The sequence below is a fragment of the Lissotriton helveticus genome, chromosome 6, assembly GCF_964261635.1.
Source record: "Lissotriton helveticus chromosome 6, aLisHel1.1, whole genome shotgun sequence".
Classification (NCBI taxonomy): domain Eukaryota; kingdom Metazoa; phylum Chordata; class Amphibia; order Caudata; family Salamandridae; genus Lissotriton; species Lissotriton helveticus.
Genome location: NC_136067.1, coordinates 1,994,403,488 through 1,994,424,638, shown reverse-complemented (window position 1 = coordinate 1,994,424,638; position 21,151 = coordinate 1,994,403,488).

Below are 21,151 nucleotides of genomic sequence, written 5' to 3'. Positions count from 1 at the left end.
TCATGCTGGGGTGTAGTGTTTTAGGGTTTTGGGTAGTGTTGTAGTGTTTGCGTAGTGTAGGGTCATGCTGGGGGTAGTGTTTTAGGGTTTTGGGTAGTGTTGTAGTGTTTGCGTAGTGTAGGGTCATGCTGGGGGTAGTGTTTTAGGGTTTTGGGTAGTGTTGTAGTGTTTGAGTAGTGTAGGGTCATGCTGGGGGGTAGTGTTTTAGGGTTTTGGGTAGTGTTGTAGTGTTTGCGTAGTGTAGGGTCATGCTGGGGGTAGTGTTTTAGGGTTTTGGGTAGTGTTGTAGTGTTTGCGTAGTGTAGGGTCATGCTGGGGGTAGTGTTTTAGGGTTTTGGGTAGTGTTGTAGTGTTTGCGTAGTGTAGGGTCATTCTGGGGGTAGTGTTTTAGGGTTTAGGGTAGTGTTGTAGTGTTTGCGTAGTGTAGGGTCATGCTGGGGGTAGTGTTTTAGGGTTTAGGGTAGTGTTGTAGTGTTTGCGTAGTGTAGGGTCATGCTGGGGGTAGTGTTTTAGGGTTTAGGGTAGTGTTGTAGTGTTTGCGTAGTGTAGGGTCATGCTGGGGGTAGTGTTTTAGGGTTTAGGGTAGTGTTGTAGTGTTTGCGTAGTGTAGGGTCATGCTGGGGTGTAGTGTTTTAGGGTTTTGGGTAGTGTTGTAGTGTTTGCGTAGTGTAGGGTCATGCTGGGGTGTAGTGTTTTAGGGTTTTGGGTAGTGTTGTAGTGTTTGCGTAGTGTAGGGTCATGCTGGGGGTAGTGTTTTAGGGTTTAGGGTAGTGTTGTAGTGTTTGCGTAGTGTAGGGTCATGCTGGGGGTAGTGTTTTAGGGTTTTGGGTAGTGTTGTAGTGTTTGCGTAGTGTAGGGTCATGCTGGGGGTAGTGTTTTAGGGTTTAGGGTAGTGTTGTAGTGTTTGCGTAGTGTAGGGTCATGCTGGGGGTAGTGTTTTAGGGTTTAGGGTTGTGTTGTAGTGTTTGCGTAGTGTAGGGTCATGCTGGGGGCAGTGTTTTAGGGTTTAGGGTTGTGTTGTAGTGTTTGTGTAGTGTAGGGTCATGCTGGGGGTAGTGTTTTAGGGTTTAGGGTAGTGTTGTAGTGTTTGCGTAGTGTAGGGTCATGCTGGGGTGTAGTGTTTTAGGGTTTTGGGTAGTGTTGTAGTGTTTGCGTAGTGTAGGGTCATGCTGGGGGTAGTGTTTTAGGTTTAGGGTAGTGTTGTAGTGTTTGTGTAGTGTAGGGTCATGCTGGGGGTAGTGTTTTAGGGTTTAGGGTAGTGTTGTACTGTTTGTGTAGTGTAGGGTCATGCTGGGGGTAGTGTTTTAGGGTTTAGGGTAGTTTAGTTGTTTAGTGTATGCTAAAGGCATATTCGTTCTAAAAGTTTTCGTTATTTTAATTTGCGGCCTAATAGTACATGCGTGATTTTTTTTGCGGACTGATGGTATGCGGGATTTCGTCATATATTCGCTAATCATACTTTCTATGGCAAAATGAACCCCCTCATTTTGTTCCTTTTTAAATTAAATGTTTTAAGAGTTACCACTTTATTCCAATCAAGATGGCTTCAGGTGTGCCATACCTTTGTAATAAGTAGGACTGTTAGCACTCTAGTTGTTCTTTAGAACACTCTGGGACATTCTGTCATTGGGCTATAGTTGGGCTACATCTGGCTGATATTTGGGCTACATTTGTTTTTTTTTGTCTCTGGTGGCCATCTTTGGGCTACATTGGGCTACATTGGGCTACATTGGGCTACATTGGGCTACATTTGGGCTCCAACATATATATAGCCCAATGTAGCCCAATATATATTTTTCAAAGTTAATTTTCGTAAAAACCAGTGGAGCCTATATCTTGAGACATAGCAAAGGCACATCGGGCTACCAGTCCCTACAATTTTGCCAAGTTTGGTGTAAATCCATTCAGCCGTTCAGGCTAAAAGTGAGGCCAACCACCCTATGGGAAATTGCATGGGAAAAACACGTTTTGGGACCCCCCTTTTTTCTCGGCCCCCCCTTGACGAAACTCCCCCAAATTGTCAGGGGCTGCTCAGAAACAAAATGTTCCATTTTCCTCAAAATTTCAGCCAATTCTGTCTTCAAACGCCAAAGTTATTCGACATAGAATTTTAAAAAATCCCATAGGAAAAAAATCCTAACTATATATACCTACTGGCTATCGCCAGTAGGTAATATATATATATATATATATATATATATATATATATATATATATATATATTACCTACTGGCGGTCGCCAGTAGGTAGTTATAGTTAGGATTGATTTCCATAGGGAAATCGCAACATTCTATTTGGAATAACTTTGGCGCCGGTTGAGGAATCAGCCTGAATTTTTCAGCAACTTTGCCTCGTGGCTCTCCGCTCCTTCCCTGAAGGTTTGGGGGGCATTCGTCAAGGGGGGGCCGAGATAAGAGGGGGTCCCAAAACGTGTTTTCCCCATGTTAATTTCCATAGGGCGGTCTGTCGCACTTTTAGCTCGAACGGCTGAATGGATTTTCACCAAACTTGGCAAAATTGTAGGGACTGGTAGCCCGATGTGCCTTTGCTATGTCTCAAGATATGTGCTCCAGAGGATTTTGAGTAATTTAGGTTCAAAAAATGTATATATCTAGAGCCGCGCCCCGGTACGCGTACCGGGGAGCGCTCCAGGCGTGCCACGCGACTTGCGCACGGCAAGCTGATTGGTTCTCGGGTGTCTGTAAACATTCGAAACAGTCCTCAGCGGCCGCCATCTTGTGCCTCGGTAGGATTGAGACACAAGAGGTGGCAAAAATCAAAGGGGGAAATGAGCAAAAGGGGGCAGGGTACACCCCCCCTGACCCCCTAGGTTTGATGTGGGGGCCATAAAAGGGTCCGCGGGGCGAATCATTTTTTTTTTTCGATTTTCGCGGGGGGAGCGCCCGGTACGCGTACCGGGGAGCGTACTTTGGTGAAAAATAGTGAAAATAATAGTGTCAAATAATCATTTTGAGTGATTACACGTAGGGTAGCTCTGAAAAGAGCTTTTGGGTTCTGTGGCTGTTTTAGGTACCTACAAGTACGTCCCACACACACCCACACGCACACAACCCCACACTCCCACACCCACACACTCCCCACACACACCTCACACACGCACACCTCCACCCACACCCAAACACCCCACACCCCCATACCGACACCTTACACATCCACACCCACAACCACACATCCCACACACCCAGACACACACACACACCTCACCCCCCCAATACACACACACGCACACACAGATACCTCACAGACACACCTCACACATCCCACACACCTCCCCCCACACACAAATGCACACCTCACAGACACATCCACACATCCCACACATACACACACATCCAACACACATACCCCCCCACACCCACACACACCCCACACACACCTCACACACCCACACTTCCACCTACACCCAAACACCCCACACACCCACACCCACACACACACCTTACACACCCACATCCCCACCCACACCCACATACCCCACACACATATACACCTCATCCCCCCCAGACACAAACACACACACACATACACACCTCACAGACACACCCGCACATCCCCCACACACACCTCCCCCACCCCCACACATGGGGAAAACTCAGTGAAACACTTTTTAATAAATAGTGAAAATAATAGTTTAAAATAATCATTTTGAGTGATTACAGGTAGGGTAGCTCTGAAAAGAGCTTTTGGGTTCTGTGGCTGTTTTAGGTACCTACAAGTACGTCCCACACACACCCACACGCACACAACCCCACACTCCCATACCCACACACTCCCCACACACACTTCACACACGCACACCTCCACCCACACCCAAACACCCCACACCCCCACACCGACACCTTACACATCCACACCCACAACCACACATCCCACACACCCAGACACACGCACACCCCTCACCCCACCAACACACGCACACGCACACACAGATACCTCACAGACACACCTCACACATCCCACACACCTCCCTCCTACACACACACGCACACCTCACAGACACATCCACACATCCCACACATACACACACATCCTAAACACATACCCTCCACACCCACACACACCCCACACACACCTCACACACCCACACTTCCACCTACACCCAAACACCCCAAACACCCACACCCACACACACACCTTACACACCCACATCCCCACCCACACCCACATACCCCACACACATATACACCTCATCCCCCCAGACACACACACACACACATACACACCTCACAGACACACCCCACACATCCCCCACCCACACCTCCCCCACCCCCACACATGGGGAAAACTCAGTGAAACACTAAAATAATAATTTAAAGTGCTTAGAGGTAGAGTATCTCTGAATAGAGTTGTTGTGTTGTGTGGGTGATTTAAGTACCAACATGTAGGTACCAATGCAGAGTCTTAAATTCAATGTACACCGTTTACTCTGTAGATAATTTGCATGTTGTTATAGAAGTTATTGTGGTATATGGAATCCATACCATAGTCTGTCAGGAAAGCATAAAGAACATGGAGGCAGGAGATGAAAAAGAGATGTCAAATACACATTGGAGATAATATAGTGGGAGAAAGGAAGTATCTATGAGCAAAATTACTATGTAAAACAAAAAAGTTGCACAGTATACTATAAGTCTGACTTTACATTATAATCAATTTGGTAGTAGTTTAAGAATTACATATAAAAATGAATAATGTCTCAAACTATTTTAGAATTTTTAAATATAAATTTCTTTTTGAGATTCATTTTCAAAATTTGATAGAACGTCTAACATTTCACTGTCCGAAATGTCCTCTTTTTGCGTGAACATAACCTCCAACATTTGACTGTCAGAAACGTCCTCATATTGAATTAACAAATCCACAGATTCTACACATTGTAGAAGTTGATGGTCCCGTGATTCATCCATGAATTCCAAGTCATTGGGTTCAATAAGTTCCTCATTGTTCATCTCTAGGACAATTTCAAAGGAAAGGTCCTGTTCTCCTTCCATTTTTGTGCTGAAATTTGCATTAAAAAAAATCTGCAGAAATATGGCACTGTTGGGTTTTATGTTCAGACAGGTAGTTTTGATTTTTTAACAGTGAAGTTAACTTTGGGCAATGTATGGTGACAGGCAGGAAGTAGAAATATAAAAAATTGCCTGTGAAGAAACGTAAGTAAATTCATAATTATAGCAGAGAAGCCTAAGTCAATCCATAAATATAACAGAGGAGCCTATCTCTATCTATATCTATAGCAGAGGAACAGTAAATAACTATCAGAAAACGTTTTTAAAAAATAACTTAAAGTGCCTCTTACAAATTATCAACTTACTTTACAGAGAGGTGAAGAAGACAAAATGCGAAAATCCTTTCAAGATGTACCTCAGGTAGTTGTAGTCAAAATAGCCGTGTTTCCCTCTCATTTTTCATTTATATTCATGTACATAACCAATCAAATGTCAGGAAAAAAAATAGAAAATGAAAGTAACATTTTAATTGGTTGTCAATTCTAACACTTCAGATGTGTTTTTGTGAAGTAATTTACCTCAGGGTATTTAGAGAGGTCTACAGGCTAAATGGCTCAATGGAATTCCATTGAATTTGGGAAAATGGTAGGGATTGGTATGTAGTAGGGCCTATTCTATATTTGATGAAAGTGTCTCCAGTGGTTTTTATGTAAATTAACTTTTAAATTTTTTTAGAGCGCTTCCCGGTGCGCGCCCCGGTACGCGTACAGGCAGCGCTACGGCAGTCCTCCATTTTGTTTTCGGTAGATTTAAGACAGAAAATGGAGGACAAACAACGTTGGGAATGGGTATAAGGGGGCATCGTAGGCACTCCTTGACCCTCTATGTTTTGTGAGGGGGTCTTAGGAGGCCCAAATAGGCAAAAAAAATAAAAACATTTCTTTTTCGCGAGGGGAGCGCCCGGTACGCGCACCCGGAAGCGTACCGGGGAGCGTACTATGGTGAAAAATAGTGAAAAAAGTTAGAAACAGATAATCATTTGGAGTGATCAGAGATAGGGTAGCCCTGAAAAGGGCTTTTGGGTTCTGTGGCTGATTTAGGTACCTACAAGTAGGTACCAATGCACAGTCTTAAATTCAGGAGGAATATTCTATTCCCCTCATCTGAAAAGTGCACACCATCTCCCCTGTAGATATTTTCCATGTTGTAACGCAAGTTAATATTGTATATTGAACCCATTCCATAGTCTCTCATGTAAGCAGAAACAGATTTATTCACATGTTTCCGTGCTTTCTCAAATTGTGGACAAAATTGATTGGACCACTTCCATTTCTGTCTTTGGCATATATTGGAATATACCAAGGTAGTTTCAGGAAAACGTGCCAGCAATTGATCAAAGGTGTCCTTTAAAAGCATTTCCAGACCTACTCCAGTCAAAGTGCCCAAGTCATTTCCTCCACAGTGCACAATTAAAAGGTCAGGGTGTGGCAAATGCAAAAAGGTTTTCACCAATGGTATCAATTGATGAAATTTTCAATCCTCTCTGGCCAATCCATTTAATCTCCACATTTGGTAAGTCAAGGTTGTGAAAATTTCTGGTAGCTGCATACCTTTGAGCCCAGTGGATATAGCTATGTCCAATAATCCAGACAGAATACATGGTGAGAGGAGATTCTGATGCAGTCAGATGAAGTGTGGAAAAGAAATGGCAGTTGGAACAATAGGAGTTTGCAAAAAAAAAATGTGGAGTTTTAGTGCTTTCGAATCACAAGCAATGATTGGTAGAATGAGATAGTTGAAATCTGAAAGATAGGGTGCATGGTTTTGTTCTGTGTAAGAAGTCATTTGAATGGTTAAAAAAAGTAATTTAAAGAAACCTTGCACCAGATAAGCTGGTGTATTTGCAGGTCAAACATCATTGTAGAGGTGATTTGCAACATTGTAGAATAAACTTTTAACCCTGGGAGCTCAGTGAGGAGGGAGTTGCTATGGTAACAGGTAGAAAGGGCTGAGGGGGGGAAGGGTGTTGGTTTGAAAATACAGAGGGAAGAGATTTGATTGGTTACCATGAGCAATATGTGTGTAGAATTAGAGGTTGTCTGTGCCTTTATGGTTTGCAGTGCCTGGAGAACATACCTTTTGCTCTGCTAAAGAAATATTGGTGTGTGTATCTGACACTGTTCTGAATCTCCTAAAATATTTGTAAAGGTGAGTTATGATTCATTTAATATACATAGAGACTTGTATACTCTATGGAGAAGATTTGGAAGCAAATTGTGGTTTTTTAATGTTGCTTTGTGTCATGCTTTTTGATAATGCTTGGTAAAAAGTTTTTACTGCATAGAGTAATTGTATTTTGTAAAATTGTGAAGTTTTAGTAGTGACATGGAATGCTTCTACATAGGACCTGTGTTATGTTTTTTAAAAGGAATAAAGAATGTGTGCATGTTTAAAGAAATACATTTGACTCTTTACAATGATGAAGCATATTGAGTTTGTTTGCATAGAGGAATTGTATTTTGTAAAATTGTGAAGCTCCATGTGAAAGCTTTTGCCTCAGTCTTATCCCTGGTTTTTAAATTTTTGAGTATAATGTGGCGCAGAGGTTTAAAAAGTGACGCATCTAACTACATGCGTCACTTTTTAAATATGGTGCAAAAAAGTACATGTTTGGGCTTTCCTGGGGAGCGTAGGTGGTGAGGCTTGTATCTAAGAGTGTAGTGGATTAGGCTCCATGAAGCCTATCCCTGTCTGCATTCTTAGACACAGGTGTGAAATTTGACTCTTTATAATGATGTTACCTGTGTTAACTCAGTGTAGGCAGCATATTGAGTTTGTTTGCATAGAGGAATTGTATTTTGTAAAATTGTGAAGCTCCATGTGAAAGCGTTTTCCTCAGTCTTATCCCTGCTGTGAGGCAGATGTTTGTACATAGGATCTGTGCTATTTTGGGGAAAATGAATGGTTTTTACATCTTTGAGTATATTGTGGTGTAGAGGTTTAAAAAGTGACACATCTACCTACATGTGTCACTTTTTAAATATGGTGCAAAAAGGTACATGTTTTGGCTTTCTTGGGGAGCGTAGGTGGTGAGGATTGTGTCTAAGAGTGCAGTGGACTAAGCTTCATGAAGCCTATCCCTGTTTGCATTCTTACACACAGGTGTCAATTTGACTCTTTACAATGATGTTACCTGTGTAAACTCAGTGTAGGAAGCATATTGAGTTTGTTTGCATAGAGGAATTGTATTTTGTAAAATTGTGAAGCTCCATGTGAAAGCGTTTGCCTCAGTCTTATCCCTGCTGTGAGGCAGATGTTTGTACATAGGATCTGTGCTATTTTGGGGAAAATGAATGGTTTTTACATCTTTGAGTATATTGTGGCGTAGAGGTTTAAAAAGTGACGCATCTAACTACATGCGTCACTTTTTAAATATGGTGCAAAAAGGTACATGTCTGGGCTTTCCTGGGGAGCGTAGGATGTGAGGCTTGTATCTAAGAGTGCACTGGACTAGGCTCCATGAACCCTATCCCCGTCTGCATTCTTAGACACAGTTGTCAATTTGACTCTTTACAATGATGTTACCTGTGTTAACTCAGTGTAGGAAGCATATTGAGTTTGTTTGCATAGAGGAATTGTATTTTGTAAAATTGTGAAGCTCCATGTGAAAGCGTTTGACTCAGTCTTATCCCTGCTGTGAGGAAGATGCTTGTACATAGGATCTGTGCTATTTTGGGGAAAATGAATGGTTTTTACATCTTTGAGTATATTGTGGCACAGAGGTTTAAAAAGTGACACATCTAACTACATGCGTCACTTTTTAAATATGGTGCAAAAAGGTACATGTTTGGGCTTTCCTGGGGAGCGTAGGATGTGAGGCTTGTGTTTAAGAGTGCAGTGGACTAGGCTTCATGAGGCCTATCCCCGACTGCACTCTTAGACACAGGTGTCAATTTGACTCTTTACAATGATGTTACCTGTGTTAACTCAGTGTAGGTAGCATATTGAGTTTGTTTGCATAGAGGAATTGTATTTTGTAAAATTGTGAAGCTCCATGTGAAAGCTTTTGCCTCAGTCTTATCCCTGCTGTGAGGCAGATGTTTGTACATAGGATCTGTGCTATTTTGTGGAAAATGAATGTTTTTTTCATTTTTGATTATAATGTGGCGCAGAGGTTTAAAAAGTGACGCATCTAACCACATATGTTACTTTTTAAATATGGTGCAAAAAGGTACATGTTTGGGCTTTCCTGGGGAGCGTAGGATGTGAGGCTTGTGTCTAAGAGTGCAGTGGACTAGGCTTCATGAGGCATATCCCCGACTGCACTCTTAGACACAGGTGTCAATTTGACTCGTTACAATAATGTTACCTGTGTTAACTCAGTGTAGGCAGCATATTGAGTTTGTTTGCATAGAGGAATTGTATTTTGTAAAATTGTGAAGCTTCATGTGAAAGCGTTTGCCTCAGTCTTATCCCTGCTGTGAGGCAGATGTTTGTACATAGGATCTGTGCTATTTTGGGGAAAATGAATGGTTTTTACATCTTTGAGTATATTGTGGCGTAGAGGTTTAAAAAGTGACGCATCTAACTACATGCGTCACTTTTTAAATATGGTGCAAAAAGCTACATGTTTGGGCTTTCCTGGGGAGCGTAGGATGTGAGGCTTGTGTCTAAGAGTGCAGTGGACTAGGCTCCATGAAGCCTATCCCCGTCTGCACTCTTAGACACAGGTGTCAATTTGACTCTTTATAATGATGTTACCTGTGTTAACTCAGTGTAGGCAGCATATTGAGTTTGTTTGCATAGAGGAATTGTATTTTGTAAAATTGTGAAGCTCCATGTGAAAGCGTTTGCCTCAGTCTTATCCCTGCTGTGAGGCAGATGCTTGTACATAGGATCTGTGCTATTTTGGGGAAAATGAATGGTTTTTACATCTTTGAGTATATTGTGGCACAGAGGTTTAAAAAGTGACACATCTAACTACATGCATCACTTTTTAAATATGGTGCAAAAAGGTACATGTTTGGGCTTTCCTGGGGAGCGTAGGATGTGAGGCTTGTGTCTAAGGGTGCAGTGGACTAGGCTTCATGAGGCCTATCCCCGACTGCACTCTTAGACACAGGTGTCAATTTGACTCTTTACAATGATGTTACCTGTGTTAACTCAGTGTAGGCAGCATATTGAGTTTGTTTGCATAGAGGAATTGTATTTTGTAAAATTGTGAAGCTTCATGTGAAAGCGTTTGCCTCAGTCTTATCCCTGCTGTGAGGCAGATGTTTGTACATAGGATCTGTGCTATTTTGGGGAAAATGAATGGTTTTTACATCTTTGAGTATATTGTGGCGTAGAGGTTTAAAAAGTGACGCATCTAACTACATGCGTCACTTTTCAAATATGGTGCAAAAAGCTACATGTTTGGGCTTTCCTGGGGAGCGTAGGATGTGAGGCTTGTGTCTAAGAGTGCAGTGGACTAGGCTCCATGAAGCCTATCCCCGTCTGCACTCTTAGACACAGGTGTCAATTTGACTCTTTATAATGATGTTACCTGTGTTAACTCAGTGTAGGCAGCATATTGAGTTTGTTTGCATAGAGGAATTGTATTTTGTAAAATTGTGAAGCTCCATGTGAAAGCGTTTGCCTCAGTCTTATCCCTGCTGTGAGGCAGATGCTTGTACATAGGATCTGTGCTATTTTGGGGAAAATGAATGGTTTTTACATCTTTGAGTATATTGTGGCACAGAGGTTTAAAAAGTGACACATCTAACTACATGCATCACTTTTTAAATATGGTGCAAAAAGGTACATGTTTGGGCTTTCCTGGGGAGCGTAGGATGTGAGGCTTGTGTTTAAGAGTGCAGTGGACTAGGCTTCATGAGGCCTATCCCCGACTGCACTCTTAGACACAGGTGTCAATTTGACTCTTTACAATGATGTTACCTGTGTTAACTCAGTGTAGGTAGCATATTGAGTTTGTTTGCATAGAGGAATTGTATTTTGTAAAATTGTGAAGCTCCATGTGAAAGCTTTTGCCTCAGTCTTATCCCTGCTGTGAGGCAGATGTTTGGACATAGGATCTGTGTTATTTTGTGGAAAATGAATGTTTTTTTCATTTGTGATTATAATGTGGCGCAGAGGTTTAAAAAGTGACGCATCTAACCACAAATGTTACTTTTTAAATATGGTGCAAAAAGGTACATGTTTGGGCTTTCCTGGGGAGCGTAGGATGTGAGGCTTGTGTCTAAGAGTGCAGTGGACTAGGCTTCATGAGGCCTATCCCCGACTGCACTCTTAGACACAGGTGTCAATTTGACTCTTTACAATGATGTTACCTGTGTTAACTCAGTGTAGGCAGCATATTGAGTTTGTTTGCATAGAGGAATTGTATTTTGTAAAATTGTGAAGCTTCATGTGAAAGCGTTTGCCTCAGTCTTATCCCTGCTGTGAGGCAGATGTTTGTACATAGGATCTGTGCTATTTTGGGGAAAATGAATGGTTTTTACATCTTTGAGTATATTGTGGCGTAGAGGTTTAAAAAGTGACGCATCTAACTACATGCGTCACTTTTTAAATATGGTGCAAAAAGCTACATGTTTGGGCTTTCCTGGGGAGCGTAGGATGTGAGGCTTGTGTCTAAGAGTGCAGTGGACTAGGCTCCATGAAGCCTATCCCCGTCTGCACTCTTAGACACAGGTGTCAATTTGACTCTTTATAATGATGTTACCTGTGTTAACTCAGTGTAGGCAGCATATTGAGTTTGTTTGCATAGAGGAATTGTATTTTGTAAAATTGTGAAGCTCCATGTGAAAGCGTTTGCCTCAGTCTTATCCCTGCTGTGAGCCACATGTTTGTACATAGGATCTGTGCTATTTTGGGGAAAATGAATGGTTTTTACATCTTTGAGTATATTGTGGCGTAGAGGTTTAAAAAGTGACACATCTACCTACATGCGTCACTTTTTAAATATGGTGCAAAAAGGTACATGTTTGGGTTTTCCTGGGGAGCGTAGGTGGTGAGGATTGTGTCTAAGAGTGCAGTGGACTAAGCTTCATGAAGCCTATCCCCGTCTGCATTCTTAGACACAGGTGTCAATTTGACTTTTTACTATGATGTTACCTGTGTTAACTCAGTGTAGGCAGCATATTGAGTTTGTTTGCATAGAGGAATTGTATTTTGTAAAATTGTGAAGCTCCATGTGAAAGCGTTTGCCTCAGTCTTATCCCTGCTGTGAGGCAGGTGCAAGATTTTGATGTAACAGTGTCCTAAAAGTGACGGAGTGAAATCTCATAGATTTTACTGCGTCATTATTAGTGAGGCTTTTTGTGGAGAAATGACCCCTCTCTGTACATTACACTTGACAGAGGTATAATGTGGTGCAAAAGGTTTAAAAAATGACGCATCTACCTACATGCGTTACTTTTTAAATATGGTGCAACAAGGCACATGTTTTATGACGCCAATGCGTCACAAAAAGTGACGCTTCAGTAGCGCAAAACTGACGCATGGCTTTATAAATGAGGATCAATTATGTCATCTGTGTTACCTGAGATTAGGAAGTAGATTGTGCAGATGAGGTGAGACATGTCCAGAGGGACAGAGGAGGTGAGGTTTATGATCAAGACTGTAGTGGGAGAGAGGCCTTTCTAGGGAAGCATAGGTGGTGAAGCCTGTGTATAAGAGTGCAGTGGACTTATACACAGGTCTCATCTTCTTTGTACTTGTGGACAGAGCTGTCTTCCACTATACTCTTCAATATAGGCCTCACCTTTTGTGCACTCCTGGAGAATCCTCACCTGATCTGTAACCCTGAATAGATCGTTTGCTTTTTGTCATTGCTTTGTTGTTTGGTAATAGTGGTCTATAATGTGCTATTTTTTTCTTTAACACAGATTGAAATCGTTATTTCAAGAGTAAGCAAAGATGCCCACAAGGAAAAGGAAAGAAAACAATGTAACCGGGAAAAATCTAAAACAGCAACGGAATTACAGCACTCTTCCACAACAAATACTTCAAAAAACAGGAACCAAGCTCCTGGTCAGACAACTAAGTCTTTTATACGCAACATATGCACTTTAAAAAAAAATGATGGACAGCATGTAGAAAAAGAAAATGAGAGAGTAAAATTGAAAAGGAATGAGAGAACTTCAAAGAATCCTAAAACTGGAGCAGGAGAGAATAATATGTATAGGAATAGAAGGCAGAATCAGTTTAGAGACATTCGTAAACGAATGTTTCGCAATAGGGTGGTTTTAAATTTGTTAAAAAACATTAGGAACGGTAAACAGAGAGCTGCTTTTTATAAGAAATAGAAAACTGTAGAGAAGATTGTTGATCAGGCTTTTAAAGTTAAGAAAAAATTATTTATTTTAATATTCAATAGAATTAGGACACTTAACAAGACAATTGATGTTTTCAAATCAAACAGTAGATGGAAAAGAGTAATTAATCGGACTAATTTTTGTAAAGTTTTTTCAGGAGAATGGATGCACAGTTCAAGTTGTGAGCCATTTTTTAAGGAGGAGAGTTACTTCCAGGAGAATGATTTAGTGCATGCAGTTGACACCAGTGGTCGAGCGTATGAAGTGAAAGACGGTTGTCCGATTAAAAAAGAGAAACTTGTGCCTAGAGAACCAGAAGAGGTGTTAACTGATGAAGTTTTAGGGAGACGTACTAAGGGTCCAGTGTACACTTGGACGTGTAGTCATATTTGTAGTCTGCAACAGGAATCAATTGATTTGTTTTGTAATTTCTTACGTACATATGGTAAGAAAAGTCTAAAGCAGAAAGTGAAGTTGTTGCAAGACTTAGATCCTTGCAGAGTGAGAGAAATCACAGGTTTGCAAGGCCTTTCACTGGCTTGTCTTTCTAGAAAAGTCTGTCAGAGTGTTTTTCATCATTTTAGGATGTTAGCAGTGCATCATACCAAAATGAGGAAATTAGTGAGAATGTTGTATTATGCAAAAAGTCCAGCACTTAAGCTTAAACAATTAAACAGTGCTCTTTTGCATGGAACTGAATTAGATGTGAAGAACATTTGTGAAGAAATTGAGATTTGTTATTTTGGTGAAAAAGAGGACAGTGTAGAAATTGAGACAGCAATTCAAGGTAATGTGGAAGACAATGTACAGATTTCAAATACAGAAAAGTTTGAGCAGGAAATTAGCAGGTTTAAGGTGAAATCAAGTGAAAGCCCGAATTTTACTTGTGTGTGTTGTCGACGAAGTCATTATAAGCATCAAACTAGATTAGTTGATTTATATGTAAAAAGTGAAAAGATGAATAATTATGAGTGGAATGATTTCGCAACTTATTTGTGGGTGGAGAATTGTTTTGATTTGAGTTCTGATCAGCATATTTGTAAATATTGTTATGATAAATTAAATCAAAACAGAATGCCTGCTAGAGCTGTTCATAATAATCTGGAGTTGGTAGACATTCCCCGTGAATTGATGGATTTAAATACATATGAGTCTATTTTGATTCAATGTGTCCACCCTTTTCAGGCAATTGTTCGCATGGAGCCTAAGATAGGGAAATTGCCTCCTACAGATTTGCAGAGAGGATTAAAGGGAAGAGTTGTTTATTTGCCCCTAGATTTCAAAAAAATATTGATACCATTGGTATAGAAAAAGTAGAAGAGGAACCTTTAGTTTTTCTAGTTAATGGGGTTCCAACAAAGAGTAAAAAAATCTGGCAAGATTTAGTGGATGTTAGGAAAGTCAAAAAGGCAACGTTGTATTTAGTCAAAAACAATGAGTATTACAAACATGTTTATGTTGCAGCAGAGGAAACAGGTGCAGATGAAGACAGTGATTGTTCAGGCGGCCAAATTGAAAAAGTTGATGTCTCTAGAAGTGAAGAAATATATGAACATTATACTGTTCATCCTTTGCATTCCAAAGAAGTAATGGGGAATGCAATTGAATTGTTTCAAATGAAAGCAGCAAAAGGAAGTCCCGTTAGTGTATGGGAAGAATGTTTGGAAGCTCGTTGTTTTCCACAGCTATTTCCAACTGGTCAAGGTGGACGATATGACGATCGACCACTTCAAATTCCTGCATCTGAATATCGAACTGTAAGATTATATGCTGAAGATCCAAGGTTTCGTCAATGCATTCCCTATTTGTTTCATCTACTGTATGAAAGTGACTTGTCTGGGCTTTCTTATGCAGTAAACCATATACTGAAAAGTGGAGCACATCTGCAAAATGTTTCGGCGAGGGACTTTATGGAGAAAGTGAATCTGCAAGATAATATTTTGGAATCTCATCTAATCAATCTCATGGCATGTCAGCGTGGTACAAACGAGTATTGGTACCGTCGTCATGGGGAATTGAAATGTATGCTAAGAAACTTAGGAACTCCTACATGGTTCCTCACTCTTAGCTGTGCCGAGTATGCATGGGACGACTTACTCCAATTTCTACGAGAGGCAAATGCAAATATACAAAATATAGAATTCAAAACACCTGGAGAACTGTGTTCTTTGGATCCAGTGAATGTATGCAGATATTTCAATCATAGATTTGAAGCTATGATGTCTTTTAATACCAATACAAAAAAATCCTCCCCTTGGAGAGGTTTTGGATTTCTTTTGGAGAAAGGAGTATCAAGCGAGAGGTGCTCCTCACATACACATGTTGTTATGGATTAAAGATGCACCCAAATTTGGAACAGATTCGGATGAGACAGTGATGAGCTTCATTGAAGAGTATTCAACATGTGCTGTTCCGAAAATAACCGAAGAAAACAGTTTAAGGCAACAAATTTTACGTTTTCAATCCCATCGTTGTGGAAAGTACTGTCGTCGAAAATTCAGAAACAAGGACAAGTTCTACACAAAATGTCGTTTCGGCTTTCCACGACCAGTGATTTCTAAAGGAAGAGTAAATAATTTGATGTCTTCTCTGCGACATACTGCGACGAGGAAATCACCAAAAAATACATACAATTTAAAAAGAAACGAAGAGTCCAAGTACATCAACGACTACAACCCAGTGATTTTGTCCATGTGGAATGCTAACATGGATATTCAATTCGTTGCTGACAACTCTATTGCTGTGGCTCGATATGTGACGTCTTACATCACAAAAAAAGAAAAGACAGAACTGAAGGAAATGTGGGAGGACATTTCACATGAAAAGAGCCTAAGCAAGAAATTATACAGTTACAGTCTGAAGATGTTGTCGCATCGAGAAATTGGAGCATATGAATGTTCTGATCGATTGTCGTCAGCAAGTCTCTATGCGAAATCTAGAACCATCTTTTGGGTGAGTCTAGGTCTTGCTGCAACACGAAACCGAGTTTTGAAATCTGTACAAGAAATAGAGTATTTGGCGGAGAAAGAACCAGAAAGTACAGATATTTTGAAGACCAACATGTTGGATACATACTATCCAAATAGAAGTAGTCATCTTGAGAACGTTTGTTTGTATGAAGTTCTGCAAAAGTATATTTATAAGAGAACCATCAGAGAAGATATTAACAATGGAATATATGCTATCATTGGGTGTGAAGGATGTCTAGTGAGACAGAAAAAAGGCCATTTGATTAATCATCGAAAATTGAGTCGCGAAAATCCAGAGAAAAGGGAATTTTACTATTTAGCTCTTTTGCAACTCTTTAAGCCATGGCGTACAGAAGAGGAACTACTTGGAGATTTTCTCTGTTACGAAGATTCTTTTAATGCAACCAAGGATACCATAGAATGTCCTGTTTTTCCAAATTATCTGCAAATGTTGAACGAAGAAATAGAGCAAGAAGCCACAATTGCTGCAGAGATTGCTAGAGACAGTTCCCAAGACAGTCAGAGTTCTGCTTCATTGAGTCAGGATCCACTTGGAGGACCAATTATCCAAAATGAAGCTGCCACTGCCATGGATGAGGTGGAAAGAGCTATGGAACAAGCTCAAGATGATGAAGTTAACTTAGAAGATTTGGTGAAACAACTAAACCTTGAGCAGAAACAGATATATGACTAAGTCACAGAACAGATTGAACATGGATTCAGTCATGAGAAAAAAGAGTGCTCATGTACATCATTTAAGCCTGTCCAACTGTACGTGAGTGGAGAAGCGGGAACTGGAAAAAGTTTTCTGATTAAAGCAATTGCAACTTATCTGCAGAAAAGGACTGAATCACCACTGTCTTGTGTTGTTACCGCTCCAACTGGGCTGGCAGCACATAACATTAAAGGGATTACTTTATATCGTTTACTGATGCTGCCAGTGGAGCATGATAACAAATTGGAGTATCACAAGCTATCTGGAGATGCCTGTTCCGAAGTTTCGAGAGTACTGAAAAAAATGAAACTTCTTATCATTGATGAAGTAAGCATGGTGTCAAATATAATGCTTGCTTTTGTGCATTTGAGAATGCAAGAAATTCTTAGAACAGACTATGATGTCTTATTTGGAGTAAAACATATTATTGTTTTTAGAGATCTTCTGCAGTTGACTCCAGTGAAAGGACAACCTGTGTTCAAAATGCTCACGCATGAAGATACCAGGAAGTGCTTAGAAACGTTGGAAACGTTAATATACGGTTAAACTTCAAATATGCAGAACTGCTTCAAAATATGCGGCAGGCAAAGGATGAAGATTATAAAAATATTTTACAAGATGTAAGGATCGGAAAAGTAAGTCAGCAAGGGAAAGAAGCTTTACATGGACGATTAATTTCAAATTTGTACGCAAATTTAAACATTCTTCCAGAGAACATTTTTAAGAAAATTATCGAGAAGAAATCTGGCATATGTTTGATGCAAACTCTGAAAGAATGTTCCATGTTCAACAACAAAATGTTACAGTTAGAAAATGAAGAGATAGTAAAACTGGAAGCTACAGATAAAATAGAGCATATGGGAGCAACAATTATTTTGTCTGAAAATTTGAAATCAAAATTGGATTCATTAGAGAAGACTATATCTAAAACTGCTGGTTTTGAAAAGACTCTGAATGTGTGTTTGAATTGTCGTGTCATTTTAAGAAGGAATTTAAATGTTGAAAGAGGTCTGGTAAATGGAGCAATGGGTCATGTTGTTGGTTTTGTGAATTACAAAAATAGAGATGGAATTGAAATTTTAAAAATTAAATTTGATGGCATTGATGAAATAGAACAAATTTGTCGTTGTTCAGCTAGATTTTTGCTTGTGAAAGACTTAGATGTTCGCCAAAAACAGTTTCCTATTTGTTTGGCATATGCGGTGACAATTCATAAGTCCCAAGGTGTAAGTGTAGATAGCGCTTTGGTGAACATTGGAAGTTCTGTGTTTAAAGAGGGTATGGCATATGTGGCATTATCACGAGTCAGAACTTTATCAGGATTGTACTTGATTGAGTGGGATGAAACAAAGATTTGTGCAGATCTAGATTGTGTTAAAGAATACAATAGGTTAAGAAGAGAGTATGCTCCACATTTGCCTCAATATCCTCTGATTGAAAAACGTGTGGTAGGCCGAAAAAGAAGAAATGAGAGTAATTGCAGTGAGGTATCAGCAAAAAGGCATAAAGTAGATAAAAGTATAATTGTAAAGAGAAACAAAAAGGATTCTGTTGAAGATGTTGTTGGATTTCAGTTTGAAAAGAGTTCTGGTGTCAACTGCTATGCTAATGTAGTAGTTAATGTTGTTTTTTTTCTTCAAAATTTACAAAAACAGATTGTTGAAAATCGGGAACAAACATTGGCTGTTTATTGAATTCTGTGTTAAAGAAATGTAGTAGTGATAGAGCAAAAATAGAAAGTGTTTCAGAAATTAGAAATCTTCTAGACATATGTTCAGGTCAAAATCAATTTTCACAGAACATTCAGCAGGATTGTCAGGAATTTTTAATGTATATGTTTGATGTATTGCAAGATGAAGGAGTAGATATAAAAAATCTTTTTAACCTTTCTTATAAATGGCAACATGAGTGTGATAACTGTGCTTCATCAAGTACTACTACAATAGACTCTGAAAAATGTATATATTTGACTTTACCAGACTGCAAATCAGTGCCTTTTACTAATCTAGTTAAAGCAGCGGATCACAATATGGTGTGTACCCAATGTAAGTCTGCAATGCTGTCCACATTATTTCTACAAAATTATGGTCACTATGTCATTTTAATGTTCCAACGATGTAGACCTGATGGAACTAAATTGACAACTTCTATTAAAAATGTTGTGGGTCACAGTTATCGATATCAGGAAGAACATTTGCAACTGTAGCTATTATTTTTCATGATTGTCCTTCTACAACATCAGGGCATTACACATGATATTTAAAAACTTCTAAAGGTTGGACCCAATGTAACGACACTCATTTGACTTTCAAACAACGTTTGCCTTTTGGCTTTATAAATTCATACCTAGTGTTTTTACAGTCAAAATTTAGGTAAAAGTAATTGGCATATGAAGACGGGAGTAGTTCATAAAGGTTATTTTGCTGTTTAAAAATATATTCTGAGTAAAAGTGTTCCAGGCAATATAAAAAATTGACTTGTCATATAGGTACTGTAATTGGACCTCATAGTAAGTAATATTAGTATTATACAAAATGATGAACATGAGTGAGTCAGAGATGGTTATACAAATAATTAAATATTGTGAAAATGTTGTAGAGCCTTTCTTTCAGAACGTCGGGAAAAAGATCATTTCAGAGTGCCTTAGAATTAATTTGAACATATACTCATACATCTGACACTATTTGGCCACATGGAAAGGTGCAGGAATGAGTAAAGAGTCATGACTGAAAAAAGGAGTATATGAAAATATTGAAAATATTTCAGATGTTCTTGGAGCTTTTCTTCTAGAAAGTCGATGAAATGGATTTTTAAGTGAACAGCAAAGTACTTTCCAACGAGAAAAGGACCACCATGATACAGTATTTGGCCTCAAGGAAAAGTAAGTCAATCTAACTTTAGCGTACATTTGTCATTTGTCAGTATCTAAGGTTTTTTTTAAAACACAATCTTTTAGATTGTGTTTTTTTGTTCCCGCTGTCATATGATGAGTAATTTGAACTCACTCTTTTAAGTGAAATTCAATATATTCTGAGAACAGCAAAAATAAACTTTGTAACATGTTGTACAAGTTATTTTATACTTTGGATTGTGTAAATTAAATTGTATTCCAATTCTCTGACATTTACTTTCCTTTTTCCATCCTCTTTCAGCTCTTTTTACTCACTTATAATGTCTTTCTCTCACTCTCTGTAACCCCCGTTCCCTTACTCCACTTCTTTGACAAACCCTCATTGACTTTCAACTGTGTGTATCCCGTCTCTCCCTTGCATAACTTTTCAGCTTTCAGTCTTTCTGCTTTACTTCTCTTTTCCGTATTTTACTCTTTTGCTATTTTAGTAATTCCTGTTTACTCACTCAGCAGTATTATTGCACTCTATCACTATAAATCACCCACTCTCCTTAGCTTATCTTTGTTTGCTTCTTACTTTTGACCTCTTCTCTCTGTTTTTCGTTCACTACTTCTATGTCCTCAGTGCCTCACTCTACTTGTGTTATGTTCACTTGTGTTTTTCTACCTTCTATCACGTCTTTTACAACAACTTCACTGCTCCTTTCTCATCGTTCTTCATCCCATTTCTTTTACTCTGGTTCCATTACTATCCCTCATTTCTTTTCTTTCAATGTCCTTCTCTTTACTTTCATCACCAAATTATTTTTTCTCAGTACCACTGTTTTAGTCATCTTCTCCTTTCTTTCCTTCTTTTTGCTCACTTACTCATTTCCTTTTCTCACTCATTGTACTCCACCTCACTCACTTTTTCTCTTAGTGGGTCTACCTTATAACATTCTCAGTCCATTTTCCTCAATCGTTGTATATTATCCTGTCTCCCTTCATCCTTTCACTCTATGACTGTTCTTCATTTACTCTCAGTTATCTTGTATTCCTCATTCTTCTAAATGCATCCTTAATTAGACTGTTTTCTGTCTCAGTCATTATCTTTTTACTTACTACTGTTTCCTGATTTAGTTTTGGTAACTCACATTGTTTTAGTATCTTTCTTACCTTCATTTCATTTCTCTGTTCTTCTCTCTCTTTTTCTCAGTGAATCTATATGCCTTACTCTTTGTAATTTGCTCTCCTTCTATTTCTTTTTCCCTCTTTTTGTCCTTCTACCTTAGTTTATTTCCCTTTCTGTGTTCTTCACTCTAACTTTATTTCTAAATAGAGCGTTATGATTT